Raw genomic sequence first — 18,948 nt, 5'->3', positions numbered from 1 at the left:
TTGTTAATATATCTGTTGTTTTTGTTGCTGTTTGCTATGGTAGGAACACATGTAAATCTTCCCATGCATATTCTGCCAACTTAGTGTAACAAACCAAGTCGGTGGTCCAAGGTCATACAACACATGTCTCTGTGCCGTCGGAACCAGTATTCCTTTGTACCACGCATGTTTGCAAACAAATTTGTTATACTTGATTGTAAAACCTCATCTTTTTCCTGTACTTTTTGTATTCACTGCGTAGCTGGCATATTTTGAAAGTGGGTTCCAGATTTCAAAATGTGTGCATCTCCGTAACATAGTGTTGCTAATTCACTTTCATAGAGTAGGTGGAATATGTATTCCACATTTTGTCTAAATCTGGGATCTTGCAAATACATTCGTAATGAGCGGTATTCTGATGCCCCAATCTGAGTGGGTCTATCTCTGTATCTTCCACCTTTGCCAGTAGGAAATAGCAGTGGAAAAGCATGTGCTTCTATACCTTTTTCCCATATACTCATTGGTGACCCTTTGGCTTGTCGCATTTGGTAAGTTTCTAGTGCATCATCTATGCTTTCATTGGAATGCAATGGATGAATTGTGTAATGGTCCAAATGCATGGATACTATAGCAGGATCCAGAAGTTCGAATTGTCCAGTTTCTGATGGCTCTTGAATTATTTCAGTTGTTTCCCTTAAACTTTCATCAATATTTATTTCCTTGTAGTACTCGTTATTGTCTTTTGGATATTGAAATGCTTGTCTAACTTTATGTAAGTCCACCAGTTGTTGCCAAATTTTTTTGTCCTTTGTTGGTACACCATTTACCAAGACTATTAAAGAATGCTCTATTGAACGTTGCACTCCTAGAGGGTGTACATTTTCTGTTAGAGCTAATGGCAAGGAAACTACTTTGCCACAAATGCCTTTCACCAATTCAGAGGAAGGTAATTTTGCTGTTTTTGGATGAAGGCATATAATTGCTTGAAATGGATGAACTGTTTGAATTATTATGCTCTCATACAAATTTTGTTGCAGGATTTTTGGTAGTGGGAACAATTCCAAATTATTTGTAATAGCACGTGAAGGAGTGTGGTTGTTGTCTAATTTTGTAGTACAGTAACTGCAACATATTAGGCGTTCAGTTAGTTCATATTTGTTTTCTGCTAAAAAGTAGAGAGCGAATTCAAACCATTTAGAATCTTCATTGTCTTCTATTTTGTATCCTATGTCTACATTTTTTGTGTTCCTTTTGTAAAATGTTCTGCGGCAACACACACCCACATGGTTTGGTACTTCAGCCGATGACCTTTTAAATGTTACCATTTCTTTTCTGTATGTGTGTAATAGAAGGTTGCTAGGTGCAGAATTGTTGCTACTATGTTCTAAAACTATTGCATTTTGTAAGTGGCTTTCACTTCCAAAATACTTTCTCTGAATACGGTCAATTTCTTCTTGTAAGTATTTGGGTGTACCATGCAGAAGAGTGTTATTTAAATTGCCTAATTCTGAAGGTGGACTTTTTGCATAGTATATTTTATACACTAGATTTCTTACATTTGAATGATGTATTGATATCCTTTTGATATTATGGAAGGTGCTTTTGCAAATAGGCCCAGAAATGCAGGCTAATGAATGTCCTTGTAGTCCTGTGTATTTGCGCACAGGACAAATATCCATATTTTGCAACACTTTCATTTTACTTTTGTCTTTACCTTTTACATACTGATTGAGGAACTTACGAAAAGATTTGAAAGCTTTGTTTGGAATGGCACACATTGATGTGCACAGCCATTTGTATACTGGACGGTGTAGTTCTGCTGAATCAAGGGGTAATTGTGAGTTTTCAGAGGATACTTTTGTAAGCAGTGTTTCTTGTTCCATGATGGTAGTATTGATTTTCTCATACCCTCGTCCACTGCTATGGATGGCAATTGTGTTTGTTTGATTTTGTTTGTATGCTTCTTCATTAAAATATGGTTGTGTGGTTGTTGTGTGACTCCATTCACCACCACAAACATTTAAGAAGTTATTGTTGTTCACATTCCGTTTATTGCTGAGTTTCTTTTGTAGTTTGGTACTTAGTTTTGTTAGTGCTTTCATCCTATTTAACACTAATATAAACAACTTCTTTTTGAGAAGGATTGCACTGTCCACGAGAGCTTGTAGGATTAACTTTCTATGGTAGGTTTTAAGAGGTGAGGATGATTTCGGTCCTCTTCTTAGTAGATTCTGAAGGACTCTGTGACGAAACATTTGTGATAAAATACTTTTTTACTATGGGTTCTTGTTACACTGTCAGGATTAGTAGGAGCATTGTTAGCTGTACTGGTAGCCGATTTTTTGCCAACATTTTTGTATTTTGTGACACATTTTGATGGAGGAGGTAAAGTTTTGTTAGTTGAAGCTTCTTTTGTTTTGCTAACCGACTGCATTAGCTGGTTTGTTCCAACATTCTCTACAAACTCTACAACAGATGGATGCTTAGATTGGGCACTTTTATTTTTATTTGCTCTACTTCTGCTTTCCTTTCTACGGAGTTGATTTTTGGTAGGCATTCTTTGGGGACTGTTGAAAAAAAGAAGGCATACTTTGGTCTGTTGTACAATGTATGTGTGCTGTGTGCATGCGTGCATGAGTCTGATGGGGAAGCTCTTTGTCATGGACTACAATGTGCGTATGTGCTTCAGATGAGTACAAAGTGGGCTAGTGGTGACGAGAAGCATTATTAATAAACAAAATGCCATAAACTTGCAACAGCAACTTCTTTTCTAAATCCAACCTTCTAAGGATTACTTATGTTATTTGAGTTCCAAACACAAAGGGATTTGTGAGCCATTCTGCCTGTTATTCTTTGTTCAATAAATGGATATTTGTAGGTAGAATGGTTCAGAAATCTGTTTGCTTTGGTGCCCAAATTAAACAAATAACCCACGCAGCCACTTTGAGGAGTAGTTCTCCAGCATGGGGTCTGGCATGGATTCACATGGTCATGAATATTCCCCGTCGTCAGGTTGGGAATCCTCGGTATAGAAAAAATCAGTATCAGTTTTGTTTCTGATCTGTCTTTCTCAGTAGTAACCAATCACTGGTCTCTCATACTGCCCCCAGTCAATGACTGCCCTCTCCCTAAACCCCACCCCTGGCAGCCATCCTCAGATTTTTACCGCACGTTCTAGTGTTGGGAGTCCTCGTGCTTAGCTCTCGAGCTTTTGCTGCGTTTCCGCGCTTTTTTCAGGAGATTTTCTCATTTTTTCGGTTAAAAGAGCCTCCAGCTCCACTGTTTCTACTTCCGATCAACGGGGATCCGTTTGGGAGTTTTCTACGCCCCTCAAGGGTGAAGATTTCATCGAGTTACGCTTTTGGAGGATTCGAGAAGTTCCGAGGCCTACCCCGGACATGGCCCAGGAGAAAGGGAGCTCAACGCCCGGGAAGCTATTCAGGACCTGCCCTGGATGCCAGCTTCAGAACGTTTTCAAGGAGGACGAGCATTCATTATGCCTCTACTGTCTCCATGAGGACAAGACGCACAAGGAAAAGGACTGCGCGTTTTGTGGAAACATGTCAGAGCGGACCATGAAGGATCGCCACCTCCGTCTCGCCAACTGGCTGGAAGGTAAGAGCCCGCCAGGCGAGAAGAAGAAGAAGTCTGAGCGGTCTTCTAAGTCCTGTGAGGGCGCTCCGGCGACGGGGGCCCAACAAAAGGCTAAGCACTGCGAGTCCGCGGGCACTGGGAGCGCCGAACGGTCGGGCTCCTTGGCTGCCAGGCAGGGCGCACCCTCCCCGGCGCCATTGACCACGAGCCAACGCTCTGGCTCGGGTAAGAGGAAGTCCAAGAACCCGGCGAAGCTTCTGGAGAGGCCCCGGTCGATCTCGAAGAGTCCGGCAGAGGGGGAGCGAGGCTCGGACCCTCCCCGGAAGGTGAAGGCCCCAGGCGTACAGAAGGTGACTTTGGCCGTGATTCACCCTGCTAGGACCTCGATTGAGGATGTCGCCGCAGCCCTGGCTCAGCCTGTGGAGGCTACACCAGTGGAGGCCCCCTCAGGTAGCAGAGTCTCCCTGCCACCGCGGAGGGAGTCGTCTTTCAGGCCCATCGAGAAGACCCCCACAAAGTCCTCGTTGGAAAGGTGGGGGGAGGGGGTGGTGGCCGTCGTGGATACAGACACGACCTCTGAAGAGGAGCTCATCCAAGTCGTGGAGGCGACCTAGCCCATCGGGAGGGATCCCGACGAGGGCGACGACGAGGGCAACGGTGACGCAGACGAGGCTCCTCAAGAGCACTCACGCCCGTCGTTTCCGGCGCCGCAGGACACCTCGGCGGCTATTTTGTCAGCCATCCAGTCCTTATGCTCGGAGATAAGGACTAGGTTGCCCCTTCCCCGACGGAGGAGCCTGAGCCAGACCCGACGGAGGATCCGGAGCCAGGACTTCGGGGAGCCCACTGCCTAAGAGGAGGAGGACGCATCCTAGGCCTCCTCTCCCGCCTCTGCGGCCTTCTCTGCCTTCCCCCTGGTCCACTACCCACGGGGATGATAAAGGCATGGATACGACTACGACGGGTACGGATGACGACGACGGGACGTGCCTCCCGTCGCCCCCTGCCCAGGCGTCCCCGCCCGACGAGATTGGATCCTTCCATGCAATGATCTCTAGGGCATCCGAGCTCTTCCAGCTCTGCCCCGAGGAAAAGAAGGAGGGGTTCCTTTACCAGCGGCGCAAGGCTAAAAGGAAGACGGTCCTCGCCGTACCGCTTCTTGATGACATCTGGGATGAGGGGCTCGCCCTCCTCAAGAACCCTGCCATGGCTCCTGCGAAGAGGGACCAGTACGAGAAGAAGTACCGGGTCCCCGACGCTGCCCCCTTGTGCCTTAGGGCGCAACCTACCCCGTACTCGGTCGTTTCGGCGGCGGCCAAGAAGAAAGCGGGGGGGCATCGGCCTCGACTTCAACCTCCACTCCGGACGGTGAGGGTAGGAAACTGGATGCGATGGGACGACGGGTCATCTCATCTGCAGCGACGACCATCAAGGCGGCCAACGTAGCCCGCTACGACAGGGAGTTGTGGTTCAAGATCGCCCCTCTGTTGGACTTCCTTCCGGATGCCAAGAGGGCTGAGGCCCTGGAGATCTTGCAGGAAGGTGAGATTGCCTCAGACCACGCCATTACGGTGGCTACGGACATCGCCGACACCGGTTTCCGTCAGTTGGGCAACAGCGTTTGCCTGAGACGACGAGGATGGCTCATGGCGACGGATTTCCGCCAGGGCGTTCAGACCAAGGTTTTGGACATGCCCTTCGATGGGAACAACCTTTTTGGCAAGGCGGTTGATGAATCCCTTCAGGTGATCAAGACGGACACGGAGACGGCCCGTGCACTGGGTGTGCTCCAACAACGACGGCTGCCCTTTCGGAGTTCCGGAGGCAGACAGGGTGCCTCCAAGGGAGCCGGCAGCAGTACCTCTACTTACCGTCAAGCGGCAAGGACTTCGTCACAGGAGGCCTACAGGGGACGCGGCAAGTCAGGTGGATCCCGCCGTCGTCGCCAAGGTGGTCAAGGAGGCAAAGCGGCCTCCAAGCAAGATTGAACCATCCGTCGGGTCGGGCCCCCGCTGAAGCACCCCGGTGGGAGGCCGGCTGACGAAGTTTGTCGGCGTGTGGGAGTCCATCTCCACCGACCGTTGGGTGCTGGACGCCCTGGCCCTGAGGCACGCCCTCGAGTTCCAGAAGAGGTGCCCCCGCATTCCTCCCGAGGCCAGGAAGGAAAATCACGTCCCTCAACTGCTGTTGGAAGTACGGGCGATGCTCAGGAAAGGTGCCATCGAGCTTGTCCCGAAGAGGCTTCGGGGCTCCGGAGTTTACTCAAGATACTTCCTCGTGAGGAAGAAGACAGGAGGATGGCGTCCCATCCTGGACCTGCGACGACTAAACAAATACATCAAGGCACAGAAGTTCCGGATGGTCACCCTCCAGCATGTGCTGGGACAGCTGGAGGAGAGCGATTTCCTGTAGTCGTTGGACTTGGAGGATGCTTACTTCCACATCCCTATTCTAAAGAGGCACCGAAAGTTCCTCAGGTTCGTGGTCAAAGGGCGGCACTACCAGTTCAAGGCCCTCCCGTTCGGATTAAAATCGGCGCCCAGGGTGTTCACCAAGTGCCTAGCACCGGTGGCGGAGCGCCTGCGCCTGCAGGGGATCCACGTCTACCCCTACCTGGACGACTGGCTCATACGGGCAAGGACAAGGGAGCTCGCCGTGGAACACACTGCGAAGTCCGTCCAGCTGCTCACGGACCTGGGGTTCTCCATCAACTTTCCAAAATCCCACCTGGTCCCGTCGCAAGTCGCCCTGTTTCTGGGAGCACAGCTCGACACAGTGGCGCGGCGGGCCTCACCGTCGGAGGAAAGGATAAGGACCATCCTAGGAAAGGTGCAACGTCTAATGGCCACAGACGTGGCCAGAGTGAGGTCTATCAAGTCCCTCCTCGGAATGATGTCCTCCTGCATTCATCTGGTGCCCCATTGCAGACTTCGGATGCAGCCCTTGCAAGAATTCCTCGACGCCCACTGGATCCAGACGACGGGCAGCTTCGAGGACAGGATCTCGCGCGACGAAACGTTCCGTCAGGCGATACGATGGTGGGGTGTCCGCGCTCATCTGACAGCGGGAACAGGCTTCCTAGCCCCGGCCCACCAGGTGACGGTGATGACGGATGCCTCCCTGGAAGGTTGGGGAGCGCACACCGGGGGCCTCCACGCGAGAGGCCTTTGGTGCTCGGAGGAGAAGACTCTCCACATCAACATCTTGGAGCTCTGCGCAGTGTTCTGGGCCCTCAGGTCCTTCCTTCCGTCCCTCAAGGGCAAGGTGGTGAGGATCTTCACCGACAACACCACCACGATGTTTTACATTCGGAAGGAGGGCGGAACCAGATCCCCTGCCCTGTCCAAGGAAGCCCAGGATCTGTGGCATTGGGCCATCGCACAAGGGATGTTTCTGGTACCCTTTCATCTGGCAGGGATAAAAAAACACCATCGCCGTCTCACTCAGCAGGGAGCTGAGCTCGTGCCACGAGTGGGAACTGGGCCAGGATCAAGTGGACCGACTCTTCAGACGATGGGGCGAACCCCAGATCGATCTCTTCGCGATGGCGGTGAACTTCAAGTGCCGGACGTTCGCCAGCAGGTTTCCCCAACCGAGGAGCATGGGCGATGCTTTCCCGTTCCACTGGGACGGCCTGTTCCTTTATGCATTCCCTCTGTTGCCGTTGCTACTCCGGCTCGTCAACCAGCTCAAGAGGTCCCGGTGCAGGATGATCCTCGTCGCACCGGCGTGGCCGAGGCGGATCTGGTTCCCGGACTTTCTGGACTTGTCAGCGTCCACACCAGTCAAGCTACCGACAGACGCGGATCTTCTCTCCAGAGAAGGAGGTGCCATTCTTCATCATGAACCAGAGTCGCTGAACTTGCAGGCCTGGCTCCTGCAGCACTAGAGTTTGGAGGATACGACATCCCGGCCGACTGCAGAGAGGTTCTTGCAAAGGCCAGGGCATCCTCAACTCTCAAGTGCTACGGACACAAATGGAAGAGGTTCGCTGTCTGGTGCCGGGCACAGAAGATTAACCCTCTGCGGATTACGGCCCCTCAAGTATTGCCGTACCTACTGTCTTTGGCCAAGGCTGGCCTATCTCACGCTTCCATCAAGGTACATCTGGCTGCCGTCTCACGTTACACCAGAACTGCAGGACAGGCGTCCTTGTGGTCTCATCGTCTGGTGAAGGAATTTATGAAAGGACTGTTCCGATCATTCCCGCCGGTGCAGGCCCCTGCTGCCCCGGCGTGGGAGCTCAACGTGGTACTAACTAGGCTCATGGGGGCCCCATTCGAGCCTATGCATTCAGTGCCGTTGAAGTTTCTGTCGTGGAAGACAGCATTCCTCGTGGCCATCACCTCTGCACCACGAGTGGGAAAGATCCAGGCCCTGTCTTGCAAGCCTCCATACTTGACTTTTCACGACACGAGGGTGGTGCTGAGGACGCACCCCTCCTTCATGCCCAAGGTGCCGTCGGACTTCCACCTCAACGAGCCCTTGGTGTTGCCAGTTTTCTTCCCGTCGCCTTCGTCGCCGGCTGAGAGGATTCTGCACTCGCTAGATGTAGCTAGAGCCCTGAAGTTCTACGTGGACCGCACGAAGAGTTTCCGGAAGACATCACAGCTGTTTGTGAACTTTGGACCTGTGAATCAAGGGAAGGCTCTCTCGAAGACTTCCATGTCCAGATGGCTCTCCGGCTGCATCATGCACTGTCACCGGTTGGCAAACCGACCGCTGCCCGGCCGTCCGAGAGCCCATTCGACCAGAGCGATCGCTGCTACTACGGCGTTCCTGTCTGGTGTGCCCCTGCTCGACATCTGCAGGGCTGCTACGTGGAGGTCGACGCACACCTTCACGAGATTCTACTGCGTCGACCGGGATTCCAGGGAGGAGTCCAGAGTCGGCCAGGCAGTGCTGCGCAACCTGTTTGCCTAAGGTGAGCCTGGTGAGGAGGTAAGAGTTGCTTAATGTTGAGTTGTTGTATTGCTTGATATTGAGCCTTGTGCCACCTCCTGTGGTTGTGCATGTGTATACTGCTATGTATTCTTATTTCTGATGTTTGTTAATCTGCTTAGAATCACATGCTGTGCATAGGTCCGACATCCAGTGGTCACTGCGGAGTATTGCATTTTGTTTTTCGTAGTCCAAAAGGGGACGTCGACAAGGCGTGTCTGTAACACTATCCCTATAGTGACGTGTGTTGTACCCACAATCCCTCTCACGTCGAGGTCCCTCAGATTGTTTTTTTCCGCCCAGCTACTGGTCGCCTTTACGCGGAGCTCCTCGAGAGACATTGCAGATTTCATCTCCTCGACCTTTGGTCGTTTTCCTATATTAATATAGAACATATCGATCCCCCCCTCGACGCTGTTGTGAAGCTGTCTCCGCCGAGCAAGATCTTCGACGGAGGGGACGAGCGGAGGAGATCCTTCGGCGTTGCCGAACACGTGGCCTGGCCTCGCAGGCCAAATACAGTAGGGAGAGTGGGGGTCGTGGGACATCTCTAATTCTTTTCTGAGAATGCCTTTCCTTTTCCCCTTCCTTTCCCTTGGGGTGGTTATCACGTTTTATTGCCTCGGCTATGGAGAGGACACCCTTTAGGTTTTGCCCGCTTTGCAAGGGCAAGTTTACTTGGAAGGACAAGCATTCACGGTGTAACCGCTGCTTGCCCCTCGATCACAAGGAGGAAGGTTGCACGGCTTGTCGGCTTCTTAAGCCGAAGACTCTAAAAGACCGTAGGGTCAAAAGGTGGGCGGCCTACGCTATGTTGAAGGCCGACGCTCCACCCACCGTCGCTACCTCCGACAGTGACGAGGAACGTGATACCACGACCTCCGCTACGGAAGTCGTAAACCCCCCTAGAGAGCGCACACGTCGTCGTCTGTCCCCGGCCCCGACGGGCTCGGCTCACGCCCTGCTTATGGGGATGAACACCCCGGCGACACTGACGCACACAAGACCACACATAAGCACACAACCCACAACGCATCAGCGCCCAAGGAGACGCAGGTTTCACCGGCGGCCTCCTCGGACCGTTCGGGTTCGAAGCCCCTCTCGCAACCGCAGCCGCGACCAGCGACTGGGCTTTCGGCAAATAAGGGCGCCGCCCCCAAATCATCGGCCGGAGCGCATCAGCAGAAAGCGCATGCCGCCGTAGAGCGTTCGACACCCATAACGTCGAAACCACAGCTCTCCGCTGACAAACGAGTCGCTGAGAGCTTGGCGAGGATCGTGGTAGCCGACGCCCACAAGCGTACGCCGAAAGACACGTCGAGCGCTACGCAAAGGTCGAAAGACACGCGAAAACACAGGGACGATCTCCTTCAGTCGAAGGTATTCCCAGCACACCTGAAGGCTTTTCGGAGGGCGACGGGACACTTTCCTCGACGTTATGGGAGAGGTCGAGCCGTTTTCAGCTACAAGACACCAATTTTCCCCCGCTAGACCGCTCAGGGGTACCCCATGAAACCATGGAAAGGCTCCATCTCTGCATGGAAAGAATGGAGAGGTTTATGAATGCCCAAAACCCTCCCACTCCAAAGAGAATAAGAGAAGGGCCTCAGGAGGACCCCAGGGCCAAAATTCCAAGATTAGACCAGGACACAGCCTCAGACTTCCATAGTGTGTATGACCTCACTGGGGAAGAACATTATTTTGAGGAAGAGGATGATTTTATGGACGAGGAAGACGGACGGAACCAGGAGGAAGGTCTGGAAGACAGCCCAGACTTGGTAGGAGAAAATCCAGAAGAAGGACCTTCTCACCCCTGGCAATCACCATCAATATATTCCGACACTGATGTCCTGAACCTAAATCCTCCTGACATTTCACCTGTTAGAAACACGTCTCCCATTGACGATCAACCCACATTTAATGCCCTGTTGCGCAGAGCAGCAGCACACTTCGAACTGGACACTGGGGAGCTCTCCCCTGAATTAGACTTTGTAGAAAGGGTAATTAAGGAGAAACCCCCGGTCAGTCAGACAATTCCCCTCCTCGCTTCGGTGAAGAGAAGAATCATCCCTTCGCTGTCCACACCTGCACTAATCAGAGGGGTCAATCCTAGAATTGAAAAACTTTTCACTCCTTCACCCTCAGACCCGCTGTACATCAGTGGACATTCCATTCCGGATTCCCTGGTAGTAACCAACACAAGAAAGAGGGCAGGGGTACCACTCTCCACCAGTGAGGCACCACCTGACAAGGAGGGCAAGCGGTTATATGCCCTTGCAAAAAGAATTACATCCTCGGCCGCCTTTTCGGCAAGAATTGCCAACAACAATTCTTTGCTCGCTAGCTATGCGGACGCGCAGTGGGCCAAACTGCGCAAAGACGCCGAAGAAGCGCCGGAACCACGCCTGCTTTCAACTATTGGCGAAGGAACCCAGGTCAACCAGAGTATTGTAAAGAGCTCTCTGGATGCGGCAGAAACTGCGGGACGTTCCCTAGTTCAGGGAATAGTCCTAAAATGACACGTATGGCTGCGCAATTCAGGGTTCAAACCGGAGACACAGGCGTCTTTAATAAATAAACCTGTTGAAGACTCAAACCTCTTCGGGAAAGCGGTGGATGAGGCTCTGGAGATGGCTAAAAAAGAGTTCGATACTATCAAAACTCTTGACCAAATCTCTAAGCCCGCTACCAGGCGCGGCTATGGCAATAAACGCTTTTTTCGTGGCCAACGCCAACAACAAAACCAGCAGCAACAGTACCCTGCCACCAATTTCCAGACCAATAGTGGCCAGTACAGCCAAAGAGGACAGCGCCGGGGCAAAGGAAGAGGGCGAGGGTCCACCCCCAGAGGTTCCCAAGCCCCTAACAACACCAAGTGACGCGAAGATTCGCGTCCCCTCCCATGCAACACCGGTCGGGGGCCGGATAACATCCTTTCTTCCAGCATGGGAGGGTATAACGTCAGACCGCTGGGTACTTTCCACCGTAGCCCACGGATACTGCATCGAATTCAACAGTTCCCCAACATACAAACCCCCGAGGGGATGACGCATGTCACCGGAACATCTTGCCATCCTTCTACAAGAAGTACAGCAACTGCTGGAAAAAGGAGCCATAGAGGTCGTGCCTCTATCTCAGGTAACGGAAGGTATTTATTCAGTGTACTTCCTTGTACCCAAAAAGGATCTAACCATGCACCCTGTATTAGATCTGCGCCCAGCGAACAAGTTTATCAAACCCCAAAAGTTTCGTATGGTGACCCTACAGGAAGTGATCCCACTGCTATCACAGGGAGATTACATGACAACATTGGACATGAAAGATGCATACTTTCATATTTTAATGTTGCCAGCGCACAGAAAATACCTCCGGTTCATGATAGAGGGCAAACACTACCAGTTCAGAGTGCTACCCTTCGGCATAGCATCAGCACCGAGGGTATTCACGAAGGTACTGGCAGTGGCAGCGGCCCACCTGCGCAGGTTGTCCATCCCAGTTTACCCTTACCTCGACGACTGGCTCATAACAGGGGATTCTTACGAAACATGCTTCTCCAATACCCAAAAGACTGTAGACCTTTTGTTCCAGTTGGGCTTCTCCATCAACGAAAAGAAGTCCAGCCTAGACCCCAGCCAAATCAAACAATTCCTAGGGGCTCTAATTCAAACAAAGGACGGCCTCGTCTTCCCCTCCAAAGAGAGGGTCCAAAACATGTTGTTTCAGATCCCTCAATATGTGACCGGTCGAGAGGTGACGGTACGCAAAGCAATGCGCTTGCTAGGCATGATGGCGTCGTGTATTTATTTGGTACCTCACGCGCGCCTGCGCATGCGCCCAATGCAGGAGTGGCTCAACAGCCAGTGGTGTCAGGCCAGCCGACTATGGGACGACCTAGTGGTGGTCTCGCAGGCCTTAGTTCTCTCGCTACGGTGGTGGACAAAAGGAAACCTAGAAAAAGGGAAACCCTTTGCCACACCCGCGGCGGAAGCCACTCTAACCACAGACGCATCCCTCACAGGATGTGGGGCTCACCTATTCCATCAAACTGCTCACGGAGAGTGGACTCTGAACGTAGCATCCAAACACATCAATCTTCTGGAGCTACTAGCGGTGTTCAAGGCGCTAAAAGCTTTCAAGGAACACCTACAAGGCAAAACAGTGATGGTCCTTACAGACAGCACCACAGCCATGTATTACATCAACAAACCGGGGGGAACCCACTCTCCAGGACTGTCCAAACTGGCCCAAAACATATGGAAGTGGGCTCTCAAACAGAATATGTTCCTTCTGTCACAACATGTACCAGGGGAACTCAATCTGCTGGCAGACAAACTCAGCAGAGATTTCCCCCTGCCCGAAGAGTACGAATGGCGACTGCACCAAGACATCGTCTTCGACGTCTTCACGCAATGGTGGTTCCCAGAAATAGACCTGTTCGCAACCCTGGAGAACTCACAATGCCAAAGTTACGCCTCCAGGTACCCCCAGAACCAATCCAAGGGGAACGGTCTGTCGATTCAATGGTCAGGGAGATTTGTTTACGCTTTTCCCCCCGACTCCCCTTCTCAACAAGGTAGTGCACAAGATGCACCAGGAACAAGTAACCATGATACTGGTGGCTCCAATGTGGGCCCGACAGCCATGGTTGGCTCACTTGATGGAGATGTCTCTATCTCCCCCAGTGAAACTCCCCTGCCCGTACAACATGCTGTCACAAGACAAGGGCAGGACTCTGCATCCATGCCCCCAGAACATGAACTTAGCAGCCTGGCTCCTGAGATCATAGAATTTGGACATCTACAGCTCCCACAGAGATGCATGGACATCCTCAGGGAAGCCAGAAAACCTAACACTCGCCACTGCTATTCTAGCAAATGGAAGAGATTTGTCATTTGGTGCAGAGCAAAGAGCATCAACCCAATTGACTGCTCTCCCACACATATTATTCTATACCTGACCCATTTATTGGATTCAGGTCTAGTGTTCAATTCCATTAAAGTCCACCTAGCGGCACTTTCTGCATACACCACTTCCCAACTCAAAGTGTCGTGGTGGAAGATCCCTGTTATAAAGGCCTTCATGGAGGGAGTAAAGAGAATACACCCCCCGATAGCTGACCCAGCTCCCGGATGGGACCTTAACGTAGTACTTACCAAACTCATGGGCTCACCATTTGAACCCATGCACAAAGGACCTCTTAAAGACCTTACTCTTAAGACTGCTTTTCTAATAGCTATCACCTCCATCAGGAGAGTAAGTGAACTACAGGCTCTTTCTGTTCTAGACCCCTTTGTTACAGTTCACAAAGATAAAGTGGTTCTACGCACTCACCCAAGGTTTGCTCCAAAATTCATCTCAAAATTCCATGTAAACCAGTCTATAGAACTACCAGCGTTCTTTCAAAATCCTTCCAACTTGGGAGAAAGGACTCTGCACACACTAGATGTGCGCAGAGCGGTCATGTTCTACATGGAAAGAACCAGACCACTGAGGAAAACTAATCAGTTCTTCGTCTCGGTGGCAGCAGGAAGAGAAGGGGATGCAGTTTCAAAGTCCACTATTTCTAGATGGATTGTTCAATGCATCACTCTCTGCTATACTCTTGCTAAGAGAGAACTGCCCTTTAGGCCAAGAGCACATTCTACTCGAGGCACGGGGGCGTCCATAGCTTTCATTGCAAATGTTACCCTTGAGTCCATCTGCAAAGCGGCTACCTGGAGTTCTGTGCACACCTTTACAAAACACTACTGTCTAGATGCACACTCTAGATCTGACTCCCAGGTGGGACAGGCAGTATTAAGACATCTTTTCTCTACTGTTCCTTCTCATAACCCACCGCCAACTCCGGGTACTGCTCGCTAGTCTATGCACAGCATGTGATTCTAAGCAGATTAACAAACGTCAGAAGACAATGCATTACTTACCGTAAAAGCATTTCTGATGGTTGTATCTGCTTAGATTCACATGCGCCCACCCTTCCTCCCCGCTTGGATGGAAGGAACATAGACATCTTTCTATATTTCTCTCTTTTCTGTACTCACTCACGTCTAGAAGGCTCCCTCAGGGCAGAAAAATACAAACAGAGGGACCTCGACGCGTGAGGGATTGTGGGTACAACACACGTCACTATAGGGATAGTGTTACAGACACGCCTTGTCGACGTCCCCTTTTCGACTACGAAAAACAAAATGCAATACTCCGCAGTGACCACTGGATGTCGGACCTATGCACAGCATGTGAATCTAAGCAGATACAACCATCAGAAATGCTTTTACGGTAAGTAATGCATTGTCATTCATGAGCATGTGTAACCATGCCAGACCCCATGCTGGAGAAGGAACAAGTTACTTACCTGTAACTGTTGTTCTCCAGCATGGGTCTGGCATGGATTCACATGCAAACCCTCCCGCCTACCCCTCTGCGGCTCTTCACTTGGTCATACTGCCACTTCATGTGCTACCAAATCTGAGGGTGGCTGCCAGGGGTGGGGCTAAGGGAAAGGGCAGTCATTGGCTGGGGGCAGTATGACCCAGAGACCAGTGATTGGTTACTACTGAGAAAGACAGATCAGAAACGAAACTGATACTGATTTTTTCTATACCGAGGATTCCCGGCCTGACGACGGGAAATATTCATGAGCATGTGAATCCATGCCAGACTCATGCTGGAGAACAACAGTTACAGGTAAGTAACTTGTTCCTTACAATATAAAGGTAGCACTGTACTTACTTTTTTTTGCAAAATGACCAGGTTTCTTTGGGTAGGTCATCTGCAGTGTAGATGCTGTTGATTCTCAGGAGAGTAGTCTTCACTGCGATTTAAAAAAAAAAAAAAAATTAATTACTTTGTGTTTATAGCAGTGCTGATACTGCGCACGTTAATTGTTCGTCAGAGCATTCTCCTTTCATATTTGAACCCAGTGCATGTGCGCATTACACTTCACTCTGTGCAGGCTTTGTATGTTACTTGCAAGTCCTTCAAAATAGCTAACATTTTTAAGGTTATGAAAATGCCTTGTTTTTTACAAGGTGTACTATCTATAGGAGAGAGGTTTGTAAGCGATACGACATAGTAGTAGATGGGAACAAATGTTCTACTTGCACTTTAAAAGCACGATGCCGAAAAATCGGGAGACCCTCAGAGGGAGATGTCACCACAGCAATCGGGAGCGCTTACTTTTGCCATACGATTACATTGCAAGTAGCATTACTGTAGGCCATACACAGTACAATACTCCGACACTTTCTAATACAAAATCTAGTTTCGCCCTAAATAGGTATGCTTGCAACGGATGTATAGGTTATGCGGAAGACAGTAAGAAGTCGTGCGGTTTGTCAATGATAAATCGGACATCTTGCACTTAAAAGGGGGAGTGTTGGTATGTATTGCCTATGCACATTTAGGAGCATTAATTTGTTTTAAATTAAATCATAAAGGCTGCACATGTTCTCTGATTAAAATATACATACTTGTACTCTATACTCATGCATATGCAAATGCATGGAGCTGTACGTAGAAATTCGTAACACTTGCACAGTAGCTTCTGAAGTAGGTGCTTTGCAATGATATGTGACTTCCATTCAGAATTATCGACAGTAATTCTGAAGTGCGCAATGTTGATGACAGAGTTAGATTTAGCGATTTCATTGTGATTGGTGGATGGTTGTGTGACTGCTTAGTTGTGTCCAATGAGGGACTCGATTTGCTACCGCCGTGGAAAGGGTGAAAGGACTGGGTAAGAGTTACGTGCCGCACGTAGGCAACGCTTGTCCGCAGATAGGGCGTGTCACATATTGGTTTATACAGCAAATCCTGCATGGAAAGGGGACTGTAGGCATCAGCCAATCAGATGTTCACATTACTCTTTTGTGTCGGAAGACGCTGCGTACACTGCAGATGGCAGAGGTGGAGAGGGTCAGGGTTTTGGTGCTTAGAGATATTTTTGTCCATGGCTTACAACATCATGCAGAGAGTAGGCATGTGGCACACCATTTCGATGTGAGAGGAGTGGAGGTGGTGTGGAACGCTGAGACTGATGCCAATGTTGCGGCAATTCTGCAAGTTTGCAGAGACATACGTACGATGACCTCTCGTGCGGTAATTTTGCACTACGGCTTGCCATTTGGGCTACGTGACTGCACATACTTTGTTGGCAGATTTGGGACAGTTGGTTCAAGCACTCGTGAACATCTTTCCAACTGCGAAAGTAATTTTTTCTGGTTTACTCCCTAGAGTAAAATGGGACAACAATTCTTTTTTCTGTCCAGATCAAAGTATTGGGAGGTGTATCATTAATCGCGGCATGCGTGCTTTTATGTTACACGCTGGTATGTTTTTCTGCAGCCACGAAAACATTGTTCCAAGTAATGTGGATTACTTTGAAGCAGATGGTGTTACACTATCTTCTTTGGGAAATGCGTTGTTCTTTTGGAACGTAAGGCTTGCTTTAGAGAATATTTCTGTAATGCTTGTAGGAGTAAAGTAAGGACAAAAAATACAAAACAATTAACAAAATAACAGATGTCTGTAAGGTATCTGCCCAAAAACAAAAACAAAAGCTCTTTTCAGAGCCACCATGAACTCCCAGCGTACACTTCATTGTGTTTGCTCTGCTTGCACCCTCCTTTTTTTTCCCTACGACTGTCCGCAAACTTTTCCACAACTCTGCGGGGTCTACAACGGTCACTTCATAGTTCTATTGTTAAACTGAGAAAGACGGCTCTGAAAAGAGCCTTTTCTGTAATTTTTGTTGTTTTTACGTTTATTGCTCCTCCCAACACGACACACTAGGAGAGGAGGCCAAAGGAGGGTAAGGAAGGGACACCAGCCATGGGATAAGAAAGGGCAAGTGTACAGAGAAAGATATAGGGTAAGCTTCACTTAAGTAAGGAGCAGATCTTCTGGTGCTTCGTGACCGTAGCCTCAAAAGCACTTTGAAAACTCTCCCCTCTGCAGAGTACTACGTCACAATACATACACACCATTGTCACCTTTGAAAGGTAAGGGTCAACAGCATTGCGAGTGGCTTGTGAGGCAGCTGGAGGGAGGCGCTCCCCCACAGGAGTGTCTCTTGTGGTGGGAGGATCGAACTCCGAGGATGCTGTGGAGGAACTCAATCGACTACGCTCTTCACATGGCACCACCATGCGAATGTCCGCAGTGTGGAACAAAGTGAGGTGTCGCTTCATGGTTGTCGTACCAAAGCTGTACGCACCAAATCTCCTGCGACTCTGCACCACCTTGCACTGGTTACACCTTACCAGGTTCCCACATGCTTTTGGTACGTTCCAATAAACAGAAAACAACCACCACACCCACGACTCCCGGCGAGTGCTCCTAGTGCGGAATTCCTCCACCTCAATCTCTTCCTCCTCTTCTTCCTCGCTCTCTACATCCTCACCCGTATAACCCTCTGCAGGCCCTTGTGGAGGTGGTGGCGGGCTTGGGGGTGGTGCAGAGGCTAATGAACCAACAGCAGCCATGGAAGCCATACCGATTACTTTCCTTGTGGTCACTACATCAGTAAAGGCAGTACACCTCAATCTGCTATAGCTAGAAGGACAATGAAGATGCGCTCGGGGGTGTGGCCATTTATAGGGGTGGAGGGGTGTGCCTCGTGACCGTCTTCATCACTGCAAAGCGGTACGAAAATTTTACACAAGTCCTTAGGTACGCTATTGTCTGGGATATGTGAAATGATATTTTTACACTCTACAATATTTTGCCTTGTGTCTACAAGTTCTTTTGTACTGCTGCGGAAGCACACAAACTGCGCAAATTAGTCCACACGCTCAGCATGGGTGCGGTCACATGATGACGTCCTGAACACATCTGTGACAGAAATGGGAGTCCACTGGACAGCAAATGCAGAGTAACAAACTTGCGCATGCGCGCAAGTGTCCTACGGACAGTGTTCGGGTTCTCAAACTAATTCAAAGTGCGACACAAGTGAGACGGACAGTTAGGGACAGGCGCGATGTTCACTATACTTACGGTTGTACTGCGCATGTGCATACATGATATGCTCACTGTACGGACAGGTCCAGTGTCCTTAGGACAACTCCATTTTGTTTGACTTCGAACTTGCCAGCCACCACGCCTGTTCTACGGACGCCACCATTTTGGCTGCGGACGATACGGACAGGTATACTCTCCTTAACACACTCCCATTTTGCTCATTTAAAACCATCCCGGACACCTCGTGTGTTCTAAGAACATGTTTCATCTCGTTTGTAAGCGGCACAGCGAGGTATAATGTCCTTAGGACGCCCCTTTCTGTTTATGTACGCACAACTTGAACAGATGTTGCGGTCAAACATCAACTCCATTTTACTTGACTTTAGCAACGGTAGGGTACTGCCTTTACAACACCCACATTCCATTCCTTACGGATAGGTCGAACAGGCACGCTGTTCGCGAACATTTTAAGTCTTT

The 18,948-nt window shown here is 49.9% G+C and overlaps 1 protein-coding gene across 2 annotated transcripts in view; it reads left to right on the top strand.

Moving 5' to 3' along the window:
- Positions 1-18,948, top strand: part of SNX9 (sorting nexin 9) — a 1,580,311-nt gene that overhangs the window by 805,719 nt on the left and 755,644 nt on the right. The window lies entirely within an intron of this gene.

Source organism: Ambystoma mexicanum, chromosome 4q (genome assembly GCF_040938575.1).
Source record: "Ambystoma mexicanum isolate Mex_15411 chromosome 4q, UKY_AmexF1_1, whole genome shotgun sequence".
Lineage (NCBI taxonomy): Eukaryota > Metazoa > Chordata > Amphibia > Caudata > Ambystomatidae > Ambystoma > Ambystoma mexicanum.
This window is presented reverse-complemented; position numbering and strand designations above follow the sequence as displayed.